Source organism: Poeciliopsis prolifica, unplaced genomic scaffold (genome assembly GCF_027474105.1).
Source record: "Poeciliopsis prolifica strain line A6 unplaced genomic scaffold, Auburn_PproV2 SCAFFOLD002, whole genome shotgun sequence".
Lineage (NCBI taxonomy): Eukaryota > Metazoa > Chordata > Actinopteri > Cyprinodontiformes > Poeciliidae > Poeciliopsis > Poeciliopsis prolifica.
This window is the reverse complement of record NW_026562377.1, coordinates 10,769,630-10,793,070: the sequence shown is the minus strand read 5'-3', so window position 1 is coordinate 10,793,070 and position 23,441 is coordinate 10,769,630. Positions and strand designations below refer to the sequence as shown.

The following is a 23,441-nucleotide window of genomic DNA, read 5'->3' as shown; positions in this document are numbered from 1 at the left end:
TCTCTGAAAGCAAGGAAATGAAATGTACGTTCTTCTCTCAGCAGGAACTGGCAAAGAAATGTCAGTAGTTTTATAAACAAATGAGTTGTATGTGAACGTATATCACTTTTAATATCTCACAAGAAAATGTCACATTTCATTTCATGCACAAGATTGGACAAAAAGCACTCTGGGTTTTAAAAAAAGATAGTATTACTGAAAAAACCTTTTGCAACCAAACAGGGAAGTTAAGAGCAACCATTTTGCATCGATACAAGGAGATGGCTTTTATCCAGTGCATCAACACAACAACTATATAAGGATGCTGCTTTAGGGATTGAATCTAAATTGTTTGTTTTTCATCTTGAATTAAGCAAAGTCCAACTTATGTAATATTGAGATACTATAAGCTTTGAATTAAAAAAAAAATTGAATATACCTAATTATTTTATTGAGTAATGTCCACTTGGAGATGTACACTCTTATCAAAAAAAGAATACATAAATCAAAAAGAAGCAGCATGGGTACATTTGATTTCTCAAAGAACAACACCAACATAGCAAGTAAAAGAAGAAGGTAAAATGCACAAATTGAGCTCAACTAACTTGAAACTGTGATATAATATGAATATTAAGGTTTCCTGGGTAAAGTTCTGTGAATTTTCTACTGGTTATTATTCCCTTACATGACACAGAAAGACCCTCATGAGCTAATTATCTAATTTTAATGGTGAATGCTAACATCTAGAGATATACACCATTTCCACTCACTGTTCTATTTCATCTGATTTTAAAACAGTTTACACTAAAAGATATTCACATCAGTGTCACATATTGCTTTGCTATATTTCACAACAGACCAGTTCTATGTTTATTGCTGTTCTGTGCAGTTGAACTACATTTAGCTTTCTTTTGTGGTTACATTGGCTGCACCTGCCTATTGTATTAATCATATCAACTTAAGCTGAAGCTTATTGTGATTTAAAAAAATCCCCTGAGCAGAAACACCACATTTTGGCTCACATGGAATCAGGCTTGCTGTTCTTAATGTTTTTATATCTACTTCATATTCCAGAACTCTAAATACAAATGTGTCCTTTATAAATTTCTGCGGTTGTCTACATTGCACATACAGCTTTAGGGTTAAAAATAATATGGACGAGCACTTTAAAGAAAATGCGATTTGAAAGGCTGGCAAAGGCGAGGGGACGCAGCTGTCGGCAAAGCATATCTTTTTTAAGGGCTGCCCCTAATGATTGGAGACAGTTGGCAATTATGTAAGTATTCACTTTTAGGCCACTGGGCTGTACACTGTGTCGTTGGCCCTCAGATCTTGGCACACATGCAAAATGGAAAGGTGAGGGCGATCAAAGGTGCGGGTGGGTGAACAACACTGACTAAAGAAAATGGGGGAGCTTGACAAAAAAAGGGCTATGGGGGAATTGCTAAGTACATGGAAATGCAGCGGGATCAAGATAAAGAACCAGACAGAAAGACAGGGGGGTTGAGAAATATAAAGAAGAATGAGAAGAAAGGGTAGAAAGGTGATCACAAATAAAGTCTACATCTTGTTTGTACAGATGTAGACTAGTACAAACAACGTCAGTGCTGTGAACACAAAGTTTCAACAAGTAACAATAAATATTCTTTTGCAATTTTACATTTGAATTACAATTAAAAAGAGTTTTGATTCTCTTTTTCTACAACTTTTTAGCTGATTTTTCACATTAAAAACTTAAACATTTAAGCACATGTATTCAGCCCTTTAATTTTTTTAAAAATATTATTAGTAGTAGAGTTGAGGAACACTAACCCTCCACATGATTCTGAAGACACCATCCCCATGCTGACACCCTGCAGTGGCAGCCTCATGCTGAGGGGTGGTGATTCACCTTTAGTTCAGTCCAAAGTATAATGGTTTCTATAAAGAATATGTATCTGCTAAGATGGGCCGATAAGGATCCATACCTAAATTCATTGAGAATTTGTGCCAAGTCTTCAAAGTTGCTGTTTATCCTCCTTGATGTGAAAACCTAACAGAAACAAATTGCAAAAGACATCAAGTTGGAATTGCAGCAAACAAACTGTTGTCTATTTTTTCTTCTTCCTTTACAATTAAGCTTTACTTTTTGTTGATCTACCACATAGCATTCTTGTAAAATGCATCAACATTGTTGACATTGTTGCAACGTTACAAAATGTCAAAAAGCCAGTGTGATTCATTTTGCAAGGCACTTTAAAAGGAAACAAACAAAAAAAAACAACACTAATTTGCTTTTAAAAAATCCACACGGTAGGTGTGCTACAATTTTTATTCACACATACTACAGCAATAAACAAACTACTCAGCCACAAAACATTCTGAATCACCTCGCTGGGTGATATTTAGTACGTTATTAGCAATGTGTCAGCGATTACACGGCCTTTGTTTTTTCCTCAGAGAGGGTGCGCTTGGCCCCAACACCTGTTTCTCATTCAAACCTGGAAGGTTAACAGTTGTCTGGGAAGAAGACTGAGGTATGCACACAAACACATGCTAAGACACATACACGCTGACAAGCACACGCATTGCATTACTTATCTAGTCAATGAGAATTCTCTGACTGCTCACACTCTGGCCATCCCAGTCTTATTTTATTTCTAACGCTTTGTCTCGAGTGTCAGAGCAAATGCAAGGGGATGATTTGGAAACAGAGCTTTTCTCACACGGTTACACACGGTATCATTGCAATCACTGCTGGTAACAAAGCATCTAATTGCTTTTTCATTTTCCCCATTATTGATTGTGATGGCAAACTCTTGCTGCTCTTCTTACTTGATAATGTGTGCCTTTTTGCTCAGATGGGAGCGTCTACATGTGTCGCTATGTGAGAAACAGAGCAAAAACAAAGACTGTGCATCTTTTTGCTTGCATCACTTGGAAGGTGTGTGTTTTCCCTGCTGTCTGGATACTCTGTGCGGTCCTCAGGACAAGATCTACTGATAGCCTTTGCTTTATTAGCAGACTTGTCTGTGGTGCTCAGAGTGGAACCCCACAGAGCCCCCTCATCTGTTGTCAAATATTTATAAATGTCACAGAGCTAAGGCCTCCAAATGCTTGTTGGTTGGTTGGTTGCTTGGTTTATTGACAGTTTTGAAGATGAACATAGTGATACACAAAAACTAAGTAGTATTTCATTAAGAAAACAAAAACACACATTCACTCAGACTCCAGAAAAAAAATCTCACCATGTTCGGTGCTTTAGTTTCTTACATTTTTCCTCTTAAAGCTCTTCACATTATAACTGGCCTGGTCTGTAGCAGATATTTTGCTGTTATTCTAATATACCAACTCAGCATCTAAAGAGAAGATCTAAAAGGGCAAAAAGTTCAAGTTTTTATGTTTTTCTCTCCCTTTTGAGGGTTGAAATAAAAAAAAGTGTAAAAAAAAAAAGGTTCAGTTATTCATGTTTTCATGCAATCTTTTTTGTTCAGCCCACTAAATTAATTCAACTTGAAAGTCTGCATTTAAACTGGAATCGACTTGTTTCATTTAAAGTTAACGATGTGCAGAACAATAAAGGTTCGGAATTGTAAAGTATATCACTAATTAAAGCTAATATTTCATGCATATTCATTCATTCAAGAGCAATATGTTTAAGTTTGAAAAATGCACTGAAGATTGGTTTAAAATTGTCTTTTGAAGATGCATATTTTTGAGTTCACAGCTTTAAATTGCTTACATCTTTAAATAAATCAAGGGGGAAACCCTGCAATAAACACCATTATATTGTACACTGGGTTTACTTTGCTACATCTCGTGGTTTTTCTATTTCTATTAATGAAAGCAACTGAACGTTTTTGTTATAACAGCATTAGCAGAGAGAGACTGGTGACTGGCTTTCACTTATACGCTTTGTTTATTTGTTTAAAACACTGTCCCAGTGAGGAAGCTGCAACAATGGCGATGTGTTGAGTCCATCAGACACTACTTGTCACGTTATGTTTGTTTTAGCAGAAAGATTGTCTTAATGGTTTAAGCCTTTGTCAAGAGAGAAAGAAATCACAGATGAATGGTCATTAAGGCCAAGCTTGCAAGTTGGGCTAATAATTTTACATTGAGCTAAAGTTACTATGTATACCCGATACATATGTTAGTACAAAGTCAAAGAATGAATATAAAATAAGATATTTATAATAAATATAAAGCATAATGTTTGTAAATCTTACAGGCCTAAACAGTGGGAGCTTCTATTCATCATGGACAAACAAAGCCACAGAGCACCAATCTGAATGACAGCTGCCTTAATGCCTCCAGACCTCATTTAAATACTTCACTTCCCCCATCCTCAGGACTCGATGACATGCTGGTGAGTTTGTCTCATGTTTCATCGCCTGTAAATTCCAAACGGATTAACCCCCTCCCCCATCCCCTTTTTTTCTGACATCTTAGTAAGAAGCAGCATCGATTTCCAAAAAAATTAAATAAATTATAACTTGCAGGGCGGCTTGTCAAGCTGCGATTGCTAATCTATGAGGGAGGATTTGAATAAGTCCTCGGTGGCTCTGCACTTGCTCTCCTTTCCTCAATCTGTTCCTCATCCCTTGCTCGGCAGTCAACTCAGGAGGAGGGCCTCCTTTTTGGAGAGCCTGTAGCACTAAGTGAGATTAGTTTCGACATCATAAATAACTCAAAGCAGGTCGCTAAAGGGAGCGGGGTGCCTGTACTATGTTAGTGAAGGCAGACATATTTGAGTGTGATTTCCCATTTCAATCCACGTTCTGAGTCACATCTCTGTTTGGCGTGAGCCAAGAGGGGGCCATTCACAATGACATGCTGCTTTGTCTCAAGTGTTATAATCTGCGTTATTAAAGGGAGACTGATGGAGTTTACTAAATGGATACCATAACCCCCAACTCATCCAGCTGCCCAGACAAGAGTTTGTTTTACTTATAGCAGTAAAATACACCTGTCTTCAATTTTAAAATTACTGCCAAGCATTTTAGTGCAGTTCTGCCTTTGAACAGAATAGTTCAAAGGATAGTGTGTCACTTTTGTAAAATACAATACTATATTTTCCACATTATTTTTTTACACACTGATCTATATTCAATGACTTCACAGGAAACACATTTTTAACAATGCACCTACTATATAAAATATTTTTGCTATCCAACTAGCAGGCCCTCTAAACTGAAGTGCTCTTGAACACATCATGTGCTGTTCAAAAAGTCTTTGGCAAGTGATAGTAATGCTGACACTTCAAAAAAGTTCTGAAAGGCCATAACACATATCACTGTCATGCCCTGTACCTCTGCTGCCCCTTCCGCTTAGCAGTGTGCTACCCTCCTTTTCTGCCAATGTGCAGGTAGTGCAAGTTAACGGCACTTCTTCTAAAACTCTTCACCAAATAGCATTCTGTGTGACAAGATTATTTCCCTGTGCTTCTGCAGCTTTACCAGTCTTCAGTCCCTCAAAAGGCATTGCTCCATGGCCTAGTCCAAACCTCAGTCAAAGTCTGGTTAAAACATATCTGATCTTGAACTCAGTGTAAGATTTCTGATACTACTCAATGTCAGTAATCTTTCTATGATCCGTAAGAACAGAGTCACTTTCCCAAATCCAAATAGTAAGTCTACAGCAGGTACAAAAAAACCAAAAACATATCAAGCAGGTAATGTAGAGATGGAACAAAGTGATTTTTGTAGAAAATAGATATGTAAAGGATTATAGATCAGAAACAATCCACAGTGAGGCTAGGGGGGATGTGAAAAGATGATGTTCCAGAATAGAAAAAAATAAAATAAAATGAAAACAGGGATGTTACTACAAATGCAGCACAGCCTTTCCTGATGTGGTGGTACATCATGTCTTTTATAGCCTTTGTATTTCATTACAGAAAATGTGTGTGCTTCATAAGCACCCCACATACTTCATTGGTATGAAAGGACATGAGACTGATTTAAATGCATTTTGTTTTTTATGCTTAGATTCGTGTAGAAGATGTTTTGAGATATTCCAGTAAGATGGCAACTTTGAGCAGTTTTCTTGTCTTACTTTCACCAGATTCCACTGTCAAATCAACACAGACAAGATTAAAAAGTCGATGCAGTTGCAGTTAGTTTGACTAATTCTACAGAGTTGATTTAAAACATTAAAGACATATCGTTATCAGTCCTGCTAAGTGATATTATTGTGATGGCACTGAACTATTGTGATTGTAGAGAAAATAAAAAAGTAATATTTACTACCCATTACAATTTCTTATTTTATCTGTGCTCTTTGACATTCTGAGTAAGTTTCATAAACTTTAGTGGGAAAAGCTGTGGTTCTGCTCTATTATTTTCTCAGTATTTTCTCAAATATAGTAGCTGTTTAAAAGATATTAAGTAAATTCCAGTATTGTTATTACAAAAAATAATGCTGGTGTAATTGATATCTCGTGACATGTCAGGCTTTAGTTGTTATAACAAATCTTAGACCCTTCTTTAAATGTCTTATAGCATAAACACGTGGACTGTATTACAACTGACAAAAGCACATAGTGAACTGAACACATGCATGCATGTATAGTACCATGTAGCCATGGTCCCATGGGTTTGTGCAAAGTGTACATTTATTTGTACTGCATAAAAGTGCACCCACTGTGCAGATTGTTTTGTAAACCCCTAGCCTTTTCCAAAACACACAAACAGAGCTCACCTCGAAAATAAGTCTACAACCCTTGCAGACGCTGTCATATTCATTACGTCAGATTTCAGAATACATGAATGCATGATCCTCCACAGAGAAAGCTCAGCAAACAAAACTAAAAAAAAAAAATGGCTTATGACCAAAGTAATCTAAACAGGATTGACCTTAACTCAAACAAACCCCCACGGTTTCTCGGTGCGGCTGAATTTGTGTGCACTGGTCTCTATTTATTCAGGGTGTCAGGGCCTGTTCCGCCTTGTTTACTGTTAAGAGGATGAAAATGAACAGCGAAATACTGCTCCATTTATAAGCCTGTTTATACATGCTAATACCAGAGGCTGTTCTATAGCCACAGAAGCGCTTCTGGATGCAACTCAATCGACAAAAAGATGCTCCTTTGCGCATTCAAAATCTTCAGAACCAAAGGATTAAGGACTATTTAAAAATGGAAAATAAACAATATGTGCCTGTGACTGACAAAGTGTCTCTGGGAGACAGTAGAGTAAGATTTTAAATAATATATTTTAGATCTAGTCAAAACACAAACAAATGATTGTGCTTCTGTTGCTGTGTGAAAGGTGTGTTCATAACAATCAGCCAGTCTTAAAAGTAGAAATCACCATCTGCTGTTTCATGTGATGAAGAAGATTTTAAAACCTGATTAAAATTGTCCCTGAGCTGTCGCCCAAGAAATTAACAAATTATACAAAAGGTCAGTTTTTAGATTAATCGAGAACTGGATGTCAGATTTGAACTTATTTTCATTAATCCAACTGTGTCCTGATGGCATAAACTCTCGGCACAAGAAATATGTAGTTAAACATTTGTTACCATTATTACTTAGCTGCTCTTGTCAAGTTTCTCTCGCCTCTGTTATTTGGCTGACTCAAACAGTTCTATTGAGAATTGGTAATAAAGTAAAAAAAGACACATAAGTCATTTGAACACTTTCTTCAAATATAGCAAAAAAAAAAAAACTTTAAGAAACAGATTACTTTAAAATGGGAAAAACTATCAAATAAGGCTGGCCTTATGCATAAAAAGCAACTGCTTATGCATAAAAAAAACAAAAAACAAAAACAAACTTGGCGATAGTAGAATGGTTTTTAACACTCAGCCAGTCAGAGCACATGGCTGCTGATACTGAGCCTGGTTCTAAAGGGAGGATTTTCTTGTTAAAATGGGTCATGCTTTTTAACAGTGGAAACATATTTTTTTTCAGATCAAAAGTGAAGTACCTCTTACCCATGTTATATAACACATACTATATTTCAGGTAGTTTTTTGCACTCACTTACTTTGAATGCCCTCCTGGATCAGTGCTTCTGTGTTTCCTTTACGACTCCTTCCAATCCCCTTAACTAACATATGGCTACTTTCAGTGGAGTGAGGTTCTGCTGGATGTCTCTCTCTGCTAAAATGGAGTAATTACTCTCCAGCGTCACCACATGCTAGTTCAGAACAAGGGCTGTCTGTAAAGTCATTGGCTTCATGCTTCTCGCTAAGTATTGTTAAACAGAAAATCACAGATGCATATTCATTTAATTTGACTGCATTGTAAAAATAACTGACTCTTAATCTATTTGTATTAAATTGGAATTCATTAGATTGAGTTGAATTGAGTTTGGATTGTAAATTAGACCAGTCTGACCTGTAAAAATGTAGATAACAATAGTTGTAGTTTAGGTATATTTGTTTGTTGATATTCTGTTTACTCAGAAAGAATAGGCAAACATTCCATCAGGCTACTATGACAAACTTTTGGAAGGACATTTAAAATGTTTGATCCATTTAATTTAAAAATAATTACAGTAAAAACTTAAAACTATTACTAACATCTAAATTTAAAGTGGATTGAAAAAAATCCTCTAAAATGTACCGAGAACAGAATTTTTTTTTTTGTCATATTTAATGCCAGACAATGAGACTAGTATTGTTGATTTGAAAGCTTGACTTTTAAAAGCTTAACCTTTGACTAGAGCCACTATAAGCAGGATATTGGTTTCTTTTAAACAAAACGTGGTTTTATGTTGTGTTCCCGCTCAAATACATTTGAAACAAATAAGCTTATATGGCTCTCACAGTTACATGCACTGAATAAAATGAGTCCACCTCTGCATAAAAAACCTAGACTGTGGTGACATTAACATATCTTCTTGGCAACTCAGCCAGTGCCTCAGTCTGACTTTGTTGACATGGCCAGGGCTAATGTGTTAGGTGGGCGCTTTGGGCATGTAAAGTTTGAAAAAGAAAATTCCACGGTCTCCTTCACTACTTTTTCTTCAAGGTCATTCAACGCCTCTTGACAGGAGAAACAAAAATGTCAGTGGAATGACAAAGCTGCTATTCCTGTATCTGGACTAAAATGCCTGTAAGAGATCTCCACAGTGAGGTGACAAAGCATGACAGAGATTGCTGCAAAAAAACCCAAAACAAATTAAAAAAAAAAAAACAGAAAAAAAAACTATTGAAACATGTTTGCTATATGTATGGGAAGTGTTCACATACTGGCTGAAACTCAGTAATGCTTTGCCAATTTAGTGAATTTAACTGTTTTGCAAAGAATGACAAGGAAGTTATTATTTTGTGAGATATTGATTCATTAAGGTTTAGGAGTTGTACAAAAACTTTGTTTTCTCTATGCAGCATTTATTTTGCTGAAAATGAAAGTCACATTCCAAATACGAAATAATTTTTGTTTCTAGAATTTAAAAGTATAATTTTCACTGGAGAAGGTCTGAGTAGCTTGTTGATTATGTGGATGACAGTTCTGGCCATCGGTGATGTTTGTTTCAAAAAACATAATTTTATTTGGATCAAGTTTATTTGGATCAAGTTTTTATGAAGACTGCTGGTCAGATTAGCAGAAATTAGAATAATTTACTCAATTGTTTGTATTTTACGTGATAAAGCTGTCATTCCATAAAATACATAAACTGTTTTACTTTTGCCAGTTTTATTTTCTGGAAACAGTATTATATAGTTAGCTTGTCTTTTCGACCTTTTCAGGTTCTTAAATGCTCATATACCAAATTTACTTGTAGTAATATTTGCTTCACTCCTAAGCAGCATGCTGCTTCACACAAAACAAACTCAGCAAATATGGAAGGACAGAAAAGGCCAAGGTGAGAGTATTTGCAGATCTTGTTGGTTTAATTCTATTTGGTGCCAGTCTCGATTTGCTGCCATCTTACATTTGCCTACATAAGCTGTACGATTGTTGCTTTGTTAAAAATGGAGAGATGGAAAGCCGAGGGAGGCCTGAAGTAGCAGCAGTGCAGTCAAACAGATTTATTACTTGTGCAGTCACCCAGGGTATTTCACAGCTGTGTTTACCTTGGACCCTGCCGTGAGTATTAGGTGGCAGGGACAAGGTCTGTATGTGTGATAACCCATTCACAAATATGCTGCCTCTGTGTGCTCACTCCCCTTATATGACATTTTAATACTTCCTTTCAGGCTGTTAACAAATCCGTGCCAGAATTTTCTTACAGATCATACTTCACTGATCTGAAGTCAAAACTATTTTTAAAAGTAGCTGTAATTCCTACATCGCTTCCCTGTCAGAATCTTGCATTAAAAATTTGATCCACTGCCTACTGTGATTTTCCCTGAATGGAAAGATAGACAAGATAAGAGTTTTCACAATCCTGACGTTATAGTATGAAGAAGCTTTGCCCTCTTTATTTTGGGGCATGACATTTGGGAAACAAATAACAATCATAACGTATATCAGGCAAAAATAATGTTGACTTGAGGCCTTAGGCTGGCTTTATAATTAGAAAATAAAAACTAAACATTATACAGTTTTTTTTTCTTTAATATAATCAACTATACTTTATAAGAACCAAGAAAAAGCAAAGTGTTTCTTCATACATCCTGACCTGGAAGTCGCTAATGCAACCACAATCAGTCACTGTCAAATGTCACATAGGTAGCATTCATCAATGATGTCACAGGATCTGCTGAAAAATGTACTCCAAAAGCTCTTCCTATCCTTTTATTCCTTCTCTGTCTACTTCCTGATTCATTTGTCTCCTTGTTCATTTGGTTTTGCGGTCTTTTCTTTGTTGAAAGAGAAGATACAAAATTCATTTTACAGCATTTTAATACTGATCTACGTTCCTTATGCTCACTGTCTCACTTAATAAAAGACACACTATTATGATTCAGTTTGACTCTCAAGATAATCTGTAGTGGAAGCAAATATAATGAAACAGGACACAATTGATGATAAAGAACAATGTAGAAGAACACAGAGAGGACCGATGAATAAGAAATGATCAATTTACACATTGCTTCTTACATCCATGTTATGTCAAATCTTTTATATTCTCATAACTTTATGAAATTATCAATCAGATCCCATTGCAGGGTAACATTAAATATAGATTGAGCCCAAATACACACCGAGAGCAAGACTGAGTGACACAAAATGTACACAATGAAAGCTGCTTCATGAATTTGGAATTTGACTCAATTTTACTGTGTAAAACATATTCATCTGGTTCAGCTCTGGAGGCACTGGGCTGCTCGGCTCAAGGCCAGAATGGGGTGGGATGAACAGACATATGTGGCGGGATGTTGCTCATTACATTACGGTTCACATGTCTCATTCACGCGTGGCTGCTCGTTAACTATGTAACTTATGTGTCAGTTCACATGCTAACCACTGAGAGCAAATATGGATCCACTCTTACATCCTAATGAGGTCATGTCAGATGAAAGCTGTCGCTGATAAAACGTGGTCACGGTGAATGTAATTTGTTAACCACACTTGCTCATCTGAACGTCTCCATGAAGAACATGCAAGCATGTCATGGTGGAGTTGTTGGATGTGGATGGTGATTATTTGCAGAGTTCATATCTAACAACGTGTCAGGAATTTGATTCAGTCTGATGCAGTGTTCTCTACAATAAGTCATTTGGCAGTAGGGAATAGTGCTTCATATGTTTCCCCAGTAGGCCATGTGTAAAATGGGCATGCATGCATTCTCACATATAGGATGCCCTCAAACAAAAACACAAACACTGTAACTTGGATGTTCTTGCACCTCAAATGCAAATATTCAAATAGAGCTTATCCCAATCAGATGGGAGGTGATGCTTTGTTGTCATGCTGCATTTGTTTCTTTTGTCTTCCAGCAGCATATAAATTATTTGTACAATTTGTTTGGCTCAGATTTTTTTTAAATAAACATTCTTAACTACCCAGAGTGCTCCAGTGAAGTACTAAATGAACTGAAAAAAAAGAAACATCCAATAACTTTATTAAAAATTTAACACTTTAAAATTTCAAGAAAACAACAAAAATAAACAAATGTAGCGGGTAAAGTAATAGCAATAAAGTCTATTTTGTAATATTAAAAGAAAAACAACAACAGTGCTGGTGCTTTCTTGCAGACTTTGAATGTGAGATATTTGCACAAAACTCATCTAGGGCACCCATATCTGCACCAACACACAAAAACATAAGTAAATTAAATCCTGTCCATATTTCAGTGTCATTCTGTGTAAAGATTATGCCTAAATGTTGAGTTATTATCCAACATGTTATTTGTTGTTTTTATTGATGCTTCTGATTTTTCTATTTTTGCCTTTTTATTCTGCCTGGCCTGGAGAGACATGACTCAACAAAGGACAAATTAATGTACAATTATTGCTCCTCACCATCAAATACATACAACCTCAGGCATTTATATGTGCATCATCTCGACCCATCTATCATCCCAAAGAAAATTCCCCATCAGCATCATGCTCTCCGGATCAAATCAAAAACAGCAAAAGCAGGTCGGCACTCGAGCGGCCTGTCAGCTCAGCTCAAGCCTTTATCTTTCTCTTGCGTCTCTTCACATTGAAGACAAATGGAAGAGGGCCCTGCCCGTGGCATTGGGAAGAAGGAAATGTCCATTCTAATATCCTGTCTCAAGCACACACTCTCTCCATCAGAATCATGTCTATCAGTCCATCTTGCTGGATGTGGTGCATGTGCGTGTGGGGAGGTGGCACAGTGCTATCTGATGTTCTCCTCCTTCGTCTCTTTTTACATTTTGTGGCAAGGACATTCAGCAATTACTTAGGAGATGAGACATGCATTCTATGGTCCTGATCTACAAAGATTCCATGTAAGGAGTGGAAGATTTTGTAAGCAGGAAAAAACATGTGTATGTGCATTTAAGTGGCCATGTCGCATGCAATCTACAAAGATTGCGAGTGCAATTGATTGGATTTGTAAAAGTCCTGCAGAACGCTGTCCCATCAAAATAAGGCTCAGAACATCTGTATTTAAATCAGCAACTTGTTAAAGTTGCGGAACCTCAGCTGGAAACTGCAGCTCCAAGAACGAGCTTTGCGGAAATTAGCAGTACGTTGTGAGAAGAGTTTAGGAACCCCTGAATGAAAATATGGGAGTGCTTCTGCAAGACAACACACACAAACCCAAGAAATAAAACTAACTGGAGTTTTTTAACTCAGAGTTTTTTAAAACAGAACTTAAGGCCTCTAGTGATCTAAAAAGAAATTTTGTTCAAGCTCTACAACTTTGACAACTCTGATTCTAAGTTCATATCAGATGTTTTTGGTTATCTTAAGGTTTTAGTGTACTGTCTGAATTTTAAACCAATATTTGCTTTTGCTGGAGCAAAAAAAAAAAAAAATCCTGCTGTTGGCATACAGTTATAACCGCTAAAGCAAAAACTGACTCAGAGGGGCCTGTAAGAAAACACAACTCCTCCCATTTGTAGAGCCATTTTTACCAAAACCCAAACAAAATATGCACAGGCTGCACTTCATTATATTTTGACATCATTCACTTAAACAGAGAAGTATTTTATTTCAAGCACTGAAACCCAGACCTCTTGGGAATATAATTAGCTATTAATTTAAAGATCCCCAGCTGTGCACTACTTGGAAGACAAGAAGACATATAAGAAGAGGAATCCCAGAAACAAAGCTTAGGTAGTAAGGACAGGAAGTGAGGGGAAAAGAGACATTTGCCAGCACGTCATTTATGGCACTTCTCTTCTTTGTCCTGCATGACCTTCTCCCAAAGTACAGCCGCTGAGGTTGTTTTGAGTGTAAAAATACTTGCTGCTAAAACCCACACTTTGCTGAATTATTTTGACAGACTTCTTTATTTATTTGCTGTTCTTCTCACACTTCCACTTTTACTTCACCCTTCATTGCCTTCTGTACAGACATAGTGCCAGATCTTTGCCCAAAGGTGTGTACCAGCCACCTAGAATGTTTACCTTTTTACACTTTGTGATTTGTAGCTCCCATCATGCAAAAGTAAGCTTCAGGGAGCTCAAAGTTCTTTCACTGGGGTGTTTTGTTTGTTTCACAAAGATTTAAGCAAAGGGCACAGTCTGAATGTGCCCAGACAATGTGTAATGACATTAGTTTAAGTTTTTACTACATGGAACACGAACAGGCAAAGCTAAGACAATTGAGATACACAAGGTTTTGAATCCAACTCTCATGACAGTGAAAAGCAATCTAATACTATTAAAAATGTATTTCCAATAACAACATTTTTCTTTTTAATCCTGCATGCTTGTGTCAACTTCATAATAAAAAATATTTTTAATGAGAAAACTGTTATGAACTCTTTAATGTAGCTATTGTTTCCATTAACTGTTATTAGCTAGATGAAGGTCTCCCCTCCATAGAGGGTATTCCTAACGCGGTGATTCTGTGTTTAGTTTTGGGAAGAGCAGAGCTATTTTTGTGAAAGAAGAAAAAAAACATTTTATAATCTTTGTTTTCCTTTCCTACAGAAATTACTCTTGGCTCAAGACTTGTGTTCAGCTCGGCTTCTTGCACAAAAACCTTGACAAAGCTATTTCTGCTTTCCCAGATTGTTTTTTTTTTTTATCACATGGTAAGTACTTGTCTGAAATGCTGATGCCATTAACTTTGTGTCAATCTCTACCTCTAAGTTTATCCCTTTGTTTATATTTTCAATAAATTGCAGCTTCACTGTGCAATAATTTGTTTTGTCTCATTCATGACAGTGTTTAAAATAGCAACTGCTTCAATTAACTATATATAGTCTCTTTTCAATGAAGTACTCCAAGTTCAGTGCTTCTGTGTCCAGGTTTGTTTATTTGTCAAATGAAATGACTGATGGCATTATTGCTCCTATTACCTACGTGTTAAAACACAACGAGGATTATTTCTCTATAAAACACATAGTCTTCAACTTCTACTTCTGATCTTTTAAATTTCAAGGGACTTTCCTGGCCCTTAGTAGAGCTTTGCCTCTAATTACATTGTGTTTGTTTTGCTTTTGTTTGCCACACAATCTACTAAACTAGCTCTTCTATGTTTTTCCTATTTTAGTTCTATCTCACCAATCCCCAAATGGCTGACTGAGCCAATCCTTCTTGTCCTGGAGATTTCTTCTTTTTAACATTGAGGTGTTATTCTCCAATTTCACCTCATGGTTGCTCAAAGGGATGAATTCCTGCAAAGGAAACAATTTGATGTGATCAGTTCAGTTTTATTTGATATATAGATTTTTAGCATTTGGCATTAAAATGATAAGCTTTATTCTGCTGTATTGTATTTTGATTGGTTTGATATAATTGCAGTTAAACCTATCTATATCATTATATCACACTGGAATTAATTAGACTGATTAAAAATGACTATAGAATGGTCTGGATATGAACTGTGCGGTTGTCTTTGACCTATAATCTGGTGACAAATAAATCAGCTGTTTTCTATTAAATTAGTTTGGTAAACATAATTACATATGCTTTGACTGTATTTCTGTCTTTACTGTAATTGTATTATATCTTGTCAGTTCATCTTTCTCAGTTTCTCTGAGGTACAGTGTGAGATGATCTGTCTGTACGCTCAGTGAAGTAAATGTGCTGTATCCGACCTTCTGAACCGCCCGATGTTCGCCTCTGAGGGTGCCATTATTTCTTTTTGAGGCCTGAGAATTGGGAAGGTGGCGGGTGTGCAACGGTTCTGCATGGGACCCAAGTACAATAAAAACAAAACAAAAAGAGAGCCCCAATCACCAGCATGGGGTGCAAAGTGCAGCTGCCCTGCTAATGAGATTTTAAAATGGGCCTTGATGCCCCCTTAAACGGCCCCTACATGGTGAATTATATGCTTCATGTGTCAATTTATTCAAAGGGGGAGCGGCATACTACACATCGACGGATGCATCTGTGCGTTTGTTTGCATCTGTGTTTTTACACAATAGCCTGAAGTGAGGACAACTATAAGAACGCTGTGTTCCCCTCAGACGGCGGGTTTTGGATCTCCATAATAAACAAACAAGCAAAAAAATAAAACATGGAAAAAAAAACCCAAAAAATTTAAAAAAGAAAAATTGTGAAATGACTTAACACAATGCTGAGTCCCATTTGATAATGGACTCAGAATCATTCACAAAGTACAATAAGTGCCTCTTTAGGATAATAAAGATGATTGATTGATGTATCATATATTTAGCTGCAGTGCATTTTTCTTAAATATCCAGGGTGAGTGTGTGTCTATGTATACACACACACACACACACATATATATATATATATATATATATATATATATATATATATATATATATATATATATATATATATATATATATATATATATATATAATATATATAAACAAACAAGAAATGTGAGCACAGTACTATTATTTAGCAATACAGTTTTAGTGCAGAGAGAAAAAAAAAACGTTATTGATATTATTACAAAACAAAAGTTTTTTTATGGGGCAGATATGGAGGACAGAATTCTTAAGAGTGAATTTGTAAATGAAGAGAAAAAAAACAAAAGAAAAAAAGATCAATTTGCTGTCATTCTATGAAAGAGCACAATATTTTTTTTATTTGGACACCAGAATGTTTTTTTTTTTTTTTTTCGTTCAGTTGGGTAAATGATTTGTGCTTGTTTACACGTTTGTCCCTAAAGTTAGTGTATGAATCTCTTTGTATCACTGAGCAAATCAGACAAGAAATCACTGTCACTGGCCACTGAAATGGGACTCTATCAAATATGTGTGTGTGTGTGGGTGTGTGTGTGTATGTGTGTCTTGAACAAGTCTGTGAGAAGCCATCTTTTGTATGAGCAATGTATGCTCTTTGTGGAGGAATATTGAAACACATTAGCATGATAAAGAATGAATCGCGCTGTCTTGGTGATCGTGGGACACGTCACTGAAATAGCACATAGATAGAAAATGACAGCAAGCTCATTCACGCAACACAGAAACCAATGGGTGTGCCAGCGAGGTTTTTGGGGAGTTACCATTCATGGCATTTCAGTGCACAGGCAGCTTCAGTTCACAGCAAAAGAAAAACAAAAACAAAAAAAACCACTTGTCATCTATCAGAAAAGGGTGTTATAAATACACAAACTATTGTGTTGTGATCTTCTGTTTAATCCCTTCTGTTTTTACCATATTTTACATGTTTTGAAGTACAATTTCAATGTGTACAGTGTGTTCTTGTATGTGTGTGCGTGTCTGTGTGTGTGTAAAAAGGACGAGAACACAGGCATCTGTGGGCCTCCCTAATTAAAGAGTGTGGCTGGGCCAAGCTCTTGTTTTTAAGATCCCATTTCAAAGCTGGAGTCATCGAGGGCTTATTTTTGGGCTGGGGACGTGTTGGTTTATATCCGCAAACCTTACTTACCAGATGAGTGACAAAACCAGCCTTCGAAGACTCAACAAGAGTGAAACATAAGCAGGAGTACTGTTGTTAAAAGGTGGGGCATAGACAAAGGACATGACTGTGTCTGCTGCAATCTGACTTTTAGCACTCATTACTTAATTATTAAATGCTGAAAAAATAGGAGACAAATCAAAACACTTCACAGTTTGTCTAGCAGAAAAGAAAATAAATCTCCTTATTGTCTGCATTGATTCTGACATCAGGCATACTTCAGAATCAGGTCAACTCAGATGCAATTTAAAATGATTTAATATGGCCTTGTAGGTTGCTATTTTGGGAATGCACATTTCATTATGTTGATCTCTCTGCAATTCTGCAATCATCGGACGAGTGCATGTGCAATGTCAATGTAAATTGTTTATCTTTTCTAAAACAAAAACAGAACATGATCAATTCTCCCATCTCTGTTTTGGTTTCAAAGTAAAAAAAAATGTTTTACCTTACATTAGCAGCACAAATGGTTGACAGCATCTTCTCTATGACTGCAATAGCTCCATCTTACTTTTTATTCTGACACATCGTTTGATAAAATAGCCAGTCATTAACACTATTTTTATGATAACACAACTAAATAATCACAATTACCAATAGAATGCTGATTATTGTCAGTTTTACACAGAATACCTGAATCCCATTTCTAACATAACAAAGAAGGTAGAAAGAGTAGATATGTTGCACATTGGAAGGAAGCTGAGTGTAAAATTAATGTTTCAATTTTGGGGGAAAATTTTACAAATTTTGAATTTAACAAAGAAAAGAAAGATTTAATTTCAATGATTAATTCCATTTACAGGAGTAGAAACCCTTCAGAGAAGAGGTCAAGCAAAAGAACGACACATGTGGTTTAAGCGCATGCTGTATGAGTGTCTTCTTTGGCCTGGTGAATGTTAATAAAAAGTAAGATGCTGCCCTCTGGTGACAAATAAAGCCATAGCAGTCCAATAAGAAATTAGTCCAATATTTAGACACGTTAATCAATCCTATCTCAAAACACCATATTATAATAATATTTGACAGTAACATCAAGACACAGTGGGGGGGAAAAAAATCATACATTTAGGTTTTGTTGTAACTAAGTTTCATCAAAATAACATATAAACCAAGCCCTCCTCTGGAGACAATAAAATGTGCAGGGTGGACAAAGTCATGATGTGAGACCCTGAGACCCTGAGACCTAGAGTCAGGTGTCACTATGGAAATGCTGATTTGTTAAATATAAAGTGTTATAAGCAAGTCTGTGTTGGAATCCTGGATACATTAGTTCTACCTTCAAAGAATGTAAAAAATCCAATAAATAAACATGAAGAAAGTGCACTCCTTTCATCATAGGGGACAATGTCATGACAACTGAGGACATTCATGCACAGATCAGCAGGCAACTTGGGGTTTAGTACCTTGCTTAGGGTTACATCAACTTGTGACCAGGAGGAACGTTGAACTTTTCCAAGAAAACTGTTCACATTAAGCCACAGGTGTCCCAGTAGTTGATGGACACCATGGACATTTCTGGGTGAAATTTAATTTTAATTTCACCCAGACAAACTTGTTAGGGTTATAATGAACTAAATGCTGCTGCTTCTGCTTGATCGGATAAGGGTCTTTTTACTGTCCTTTTTTCTGCTATAAGCTACAGAAATCATTATCAAAGTGTCATTATACTGTACCCAATATGTTTCCATATAAGGCACACTATCAGTCCTACCCAATACCTTGCTAATGGTATTGGGTCAACCCTCCAAATTATTCAACTTAAGCATTCAAAATCCTTGCATGGATCCTGAAGTTCTTGTAGCCTTCAGATTAGCTCAAGGACAGTACATAGAGAACTTCATGGAACAGCATTTGAAAAACAACTGTAGAGTGGGAAGCAAAATGCAAAGAGCAGCGATGAATTTAAAAACAAATCTCGGAAACAAGTCCTGCTGCTTCTCTGGACTTGTCTTTGGCAATTACCAGGACAACAACACCAGACTGATAGATGCTGGGCAATATTTTTGTTTTTCCGGTTTTACATTCATCTCATTCTGTGATATAATTGTTTTGTTTTTATTAATGGAACATTACATATCAATTGCAAATAACCATAACTGATCATCAGTTGTAGATAATTAAAAATAATCTAATTACTAATTTACTTTTAACAACAAGCTGAACAAAAACAACTTTCAATGTATTCAGCCTTTATTTGGTTTGCACTATGCATCAAATGTGAAATGTTGCACAGCTACATTCTTTGAATAACTCCAACCAGATAGGCCTTACAGTAGCTGTTATATCATCTCCCGTACCTAACCTCCCATACAACAGCTACTGTCAGCCTGCTATTGTCTTTGATAGGTGGGGTGGGGGAGAGATTGATGAGAGCCAGGATGCTCCACACCACACCACTTCACCTTCCCTCTCCTTCAGTCTGACACAATCTGAATTACAGTAAATGATAGTCCTGCTTGGCCACAAAGTGATTTGACCCGACTCTTTTCTTTCACCCCACTCTACCACTCTGTCACCCCCACCCTCCATCTCCGTTAATAGGTCCCCGTTGGGTGACCATGCTCCCGTGGGACCCTCTGGGACAGACTATTTGGAAAAAAGAGGGATGGTGGAGAAGGGATTCAGACGGAGACCAGTAAGAGGGGATGAGTTATCAGCCCTGACACCATTTTCAGCAAACATACGGCTGCTGGCCACTCTGTGGAACCACAAATTTTATGGTCAACAGGCAATGATTCAGCATGTACAGTATCAGTCCTACTTTGTACATTTCAGAGAAAAAAATCTTAAATATTCAACGTGGCATAGCTGTACATAAAAGAAAAAAAAAGATTTTATTTAAGAAGGTTGCATTTTGAACTTTAAAATGACAAAAAAATGTAAAAATGCAAAAGCACAACACTTGATCATAATAAAGAAAAAAAATAATATATGTTTCTCATACTCTGCAAAATACTCTATGACATTTTTTTAGTGCAGCAATAATGCATTTAATCATTCTGCAGATAAATGTTTTAGGATTAGATTAAAGGGCTGAGGATATGAATGTGAAGTGGACAACGTGCCAGTGAGTGGATGACCTCCCAGTGACCTGCAGCTCTGGGTTAGCTGCCTGCGTTGTGCGCTTCTTTGATTGAATAACACTTTTTATAGCAGCTCAAGGTTCATTGTGCCCCAGGGTGATGCAGAACTATATTTCTCTGTTTCTTTGTCTGTGTATGCAGCTGTGTTCTCCGAATGTGTTCATGTGGCAAAAAAAATAAAATAAATAAATGTACCGTTTTATTTAAATTAAGTTTAAATGTGCATTTATTTCAGAATATCAGTATATACCATTTTTACAATTACCTCACTATACACCATGACTCTGGAAATTAGTGCTCTGCAAACCATATTTGGGTAACATTGGCACTAAACAACACAAAATACGTAAATTACAGGTCCTCTCTTTTTATAAAAAAGCTGAATTTGACACTTTCAAACCAAAAGTGTTCATTCAGGTATTGATTTTTCTTTCTTGCTTAATTTTGCAAGTAAATGAATATTGTCACTGTTTCTATGATTCCCATTTAAAGTATGGAGGCTTAGGATCTGGGCTCGGTTTTGTAAGGAAATTTTCTCAGAAAGAAATAAGTTGATCAGAATTTCAATTTAAGCAAATTAAACACGCTAATCTAGGGATCTGCAATTTTTACAATCCCAAGTCATTTTTATTCTATGCCCAGCTTAATAAAACTCTTATAGAGCTGCAAATATGTTAAAAATGACTCAAATATATTTTGGAAATAAAGTAAATGTTAATATCTACTAAAGGAAATTTGTTGAAATTCTAACATGTATATATGTAATATACATATATATATATATTTCTCTCTTTCTTTGCCTGTGTATGCAGCTGTGTTCTCCGAATGTGTTCATGGGGCAAAAAATAAATAAATAAATACATGTACCAATATATATGTCATATCTGGGAGATTGTTTTTCTAGATTTAGTCATTCAGGAAGAAACATGTAAAATAACAGTTTTAACTGCAGTCTGAAATTTGCCTTCATATATGTAGAAAGACACAGCTATCTGTACAAGAGAGGATATTTGAGATGGAATCTCTTTTGATGGCAGTGGGATTTGGGGAAATTTGAATGCTTTGAAATGTGAAGCCGAGATAAGTTCACTCCAGAAAAGGTCATCCAGCATGAGGAGGAACATTTTACTACACTGTTTTTTTGTGAGGTTTTTCTTTTTTGCGGAGAATTCATTTCACATGAAATGTCATCAATTCTTTTCAGTCTGCTGATATAAACCCATGTACATTCTCAAAGGTTGCTACAGTTTTATCTAGATGAAATAGTTTCCTTACTTTTATAATATAAATAATTTAGTCTTAAAAAATACATTTAGTGGAAATGCTTTTCATAGTTTGTATAATTCTTTAGGTATCTTGTAATATTTTAAAGTATTATTAAAACAGGGAAAAAAGCTGAATATATATTTGCAATTACATTTAAAAATTGTTCCATCTAAATAACCTTGAGGATGGAGTGTAGGAGACTGGAGTATATCCTGAACAACATACTGTCATTCTTTTCCCAAGTTTGGGTCACCTTTTTCCCCTTAAATTAAAAGTGTACAGGCAAAGAAGAAAAAAATACATTCACAAACAGGATGTAGCCCTGTGTTATCAGATTGTCATTAGATGGCAGTATTGTTTTAGTAAAGATCGGCCACGTTTGGCTCGCCATCCAGAATAAACATCAAGCTGCAAAAAGCTCATTAAAATGAGACACTGATTTAAACTACAATAACCAAAATAGGTACAGCACTATCTTCAGTCAGTATAGATATTTTGAAGTAAACCGGCTTATTTTGCAGTTGAATTTTGCAGTTATTAGCTGAAATTAAAAATATTCCTTACACATCTCAGTTTTAATTGTGTATTTAATATATGTTCACTCTAAATAAAAGTATAAAAGTTGGATACATATTATTTATCATATATTAGTCAGATTGAAAAAAAAATCTGCTTCCTTTATTTAACATGGAAACTTAAAAACTCAAAAACTGTGATTAGTGTAAAGTCGAGCTATTTGCTCATAGTTATGCATGTATTTAGAGGAGCGAGCAAACATGCTCAGATTCCCAGATAAATCTTGAATGTGGTAGTCGAGTTGTGCTGCCAGTTCCCAGATGTGTGTAACAGGTGTTTTAGTGGACTGCTTACCGATGACAGGGGTGACACAGGGCCTGGAACCGGTTCATAATGTCCCCACAGACTGGAAAGCCAGGGAGTGGGCCTGCAGTCATATATCTTGGATTTCACACAGGATCCCCTGCTGTGTGTTTTTTTTTTGTGCTTGAATGAGCTACATACCTGCATTCATGTTGTCTGTGCCTGTCTCTGTCTCGCATTTATACCACATATGATGTTAAGGCATTTAACTCTGGGTTTTTTTTGTTTGTTTTTTATTACATTACATCTTTTAGTATCCATTTTCTATTCACCATTTGTCCACTTAGAAGCCTTTGAAAAAAGCATGTGAAACCGCATCTAAAAAAAATATAACCCATAAGAAATTAAGCAATAAGTACAGGAAGCAAATAGCTGGTGGCTCTAACAAGCCACTTGTTAACTGAATGAGCTCCACTCAGCAGATCAAGTTATTCTTGATGGACAATTACACATAATTAAATGTTCATTTTTCCACCATGCTGCGTGCTTTCTCAGTCGATTTTTCACGCTTTGCTAAGGTTAGCTGCATCATTGGACTCGTTTCTCTCTGGAATCAATCATATCAAACAAAATTATCCTCAAGGCCAGAATGAATCTTACATGATTGAGCATCAACATTCAGAGGACCTGCCGTCAGTCTGTGTCTTAGAATGTGCAGAAGCAGGCAGCATCAACAATAACGAGTTTTATCAAGTGACAATTCAGTTGTTGTATTGAATGTAGGCAGATGATTATTATAGCTGTAGCGCATCAAATAATATATATATTTTATATATCTCAGTTTGTGTGGAGCTTGTGCTGTGAGTACTTGCAACATACACATTCTTGTGAATTTAGCGTTTTTATCAAAATAGCTTAGAGATGGAGCTTTC

The 23,441-nt window shown here is 36.2% G+C and overlaps 1 long non-coding RNA gene across 4 annotated transcripts in view; it reads left to right on the top strand.

The window, feature by feature from the left end:
• Positions 1–15,578, top strand: part of LOC129371504 (uncharacterized) — a 37,277-nt gene extending 21,699 nt beyond the window's left edge. For 3 of the 4 annotated variants that reach the window (XR_008607157.1, XR_008607156.1, XR_008607158.1), the window contains 4 exons: positions 2,419–2,495; positions 4,190–4,327; positions 14,429–14,532; positions 14,994–15,578. This is a non-coding gene — a long non-coding RNA (uncharacterized LOC129371504). Of the gene's footprint in view, positions 1–1,607; positions 2,496–4,189; positions 4,328–14,428; positions 14,533–14,993 lie in introns of those variants that run through there. The other variant, XR_008607155.1, reaches the window with a different exon arrangement.
• The last annotated feature ends 7,863 nt before the right edge of the window (positions 15,579–23,441 follow it).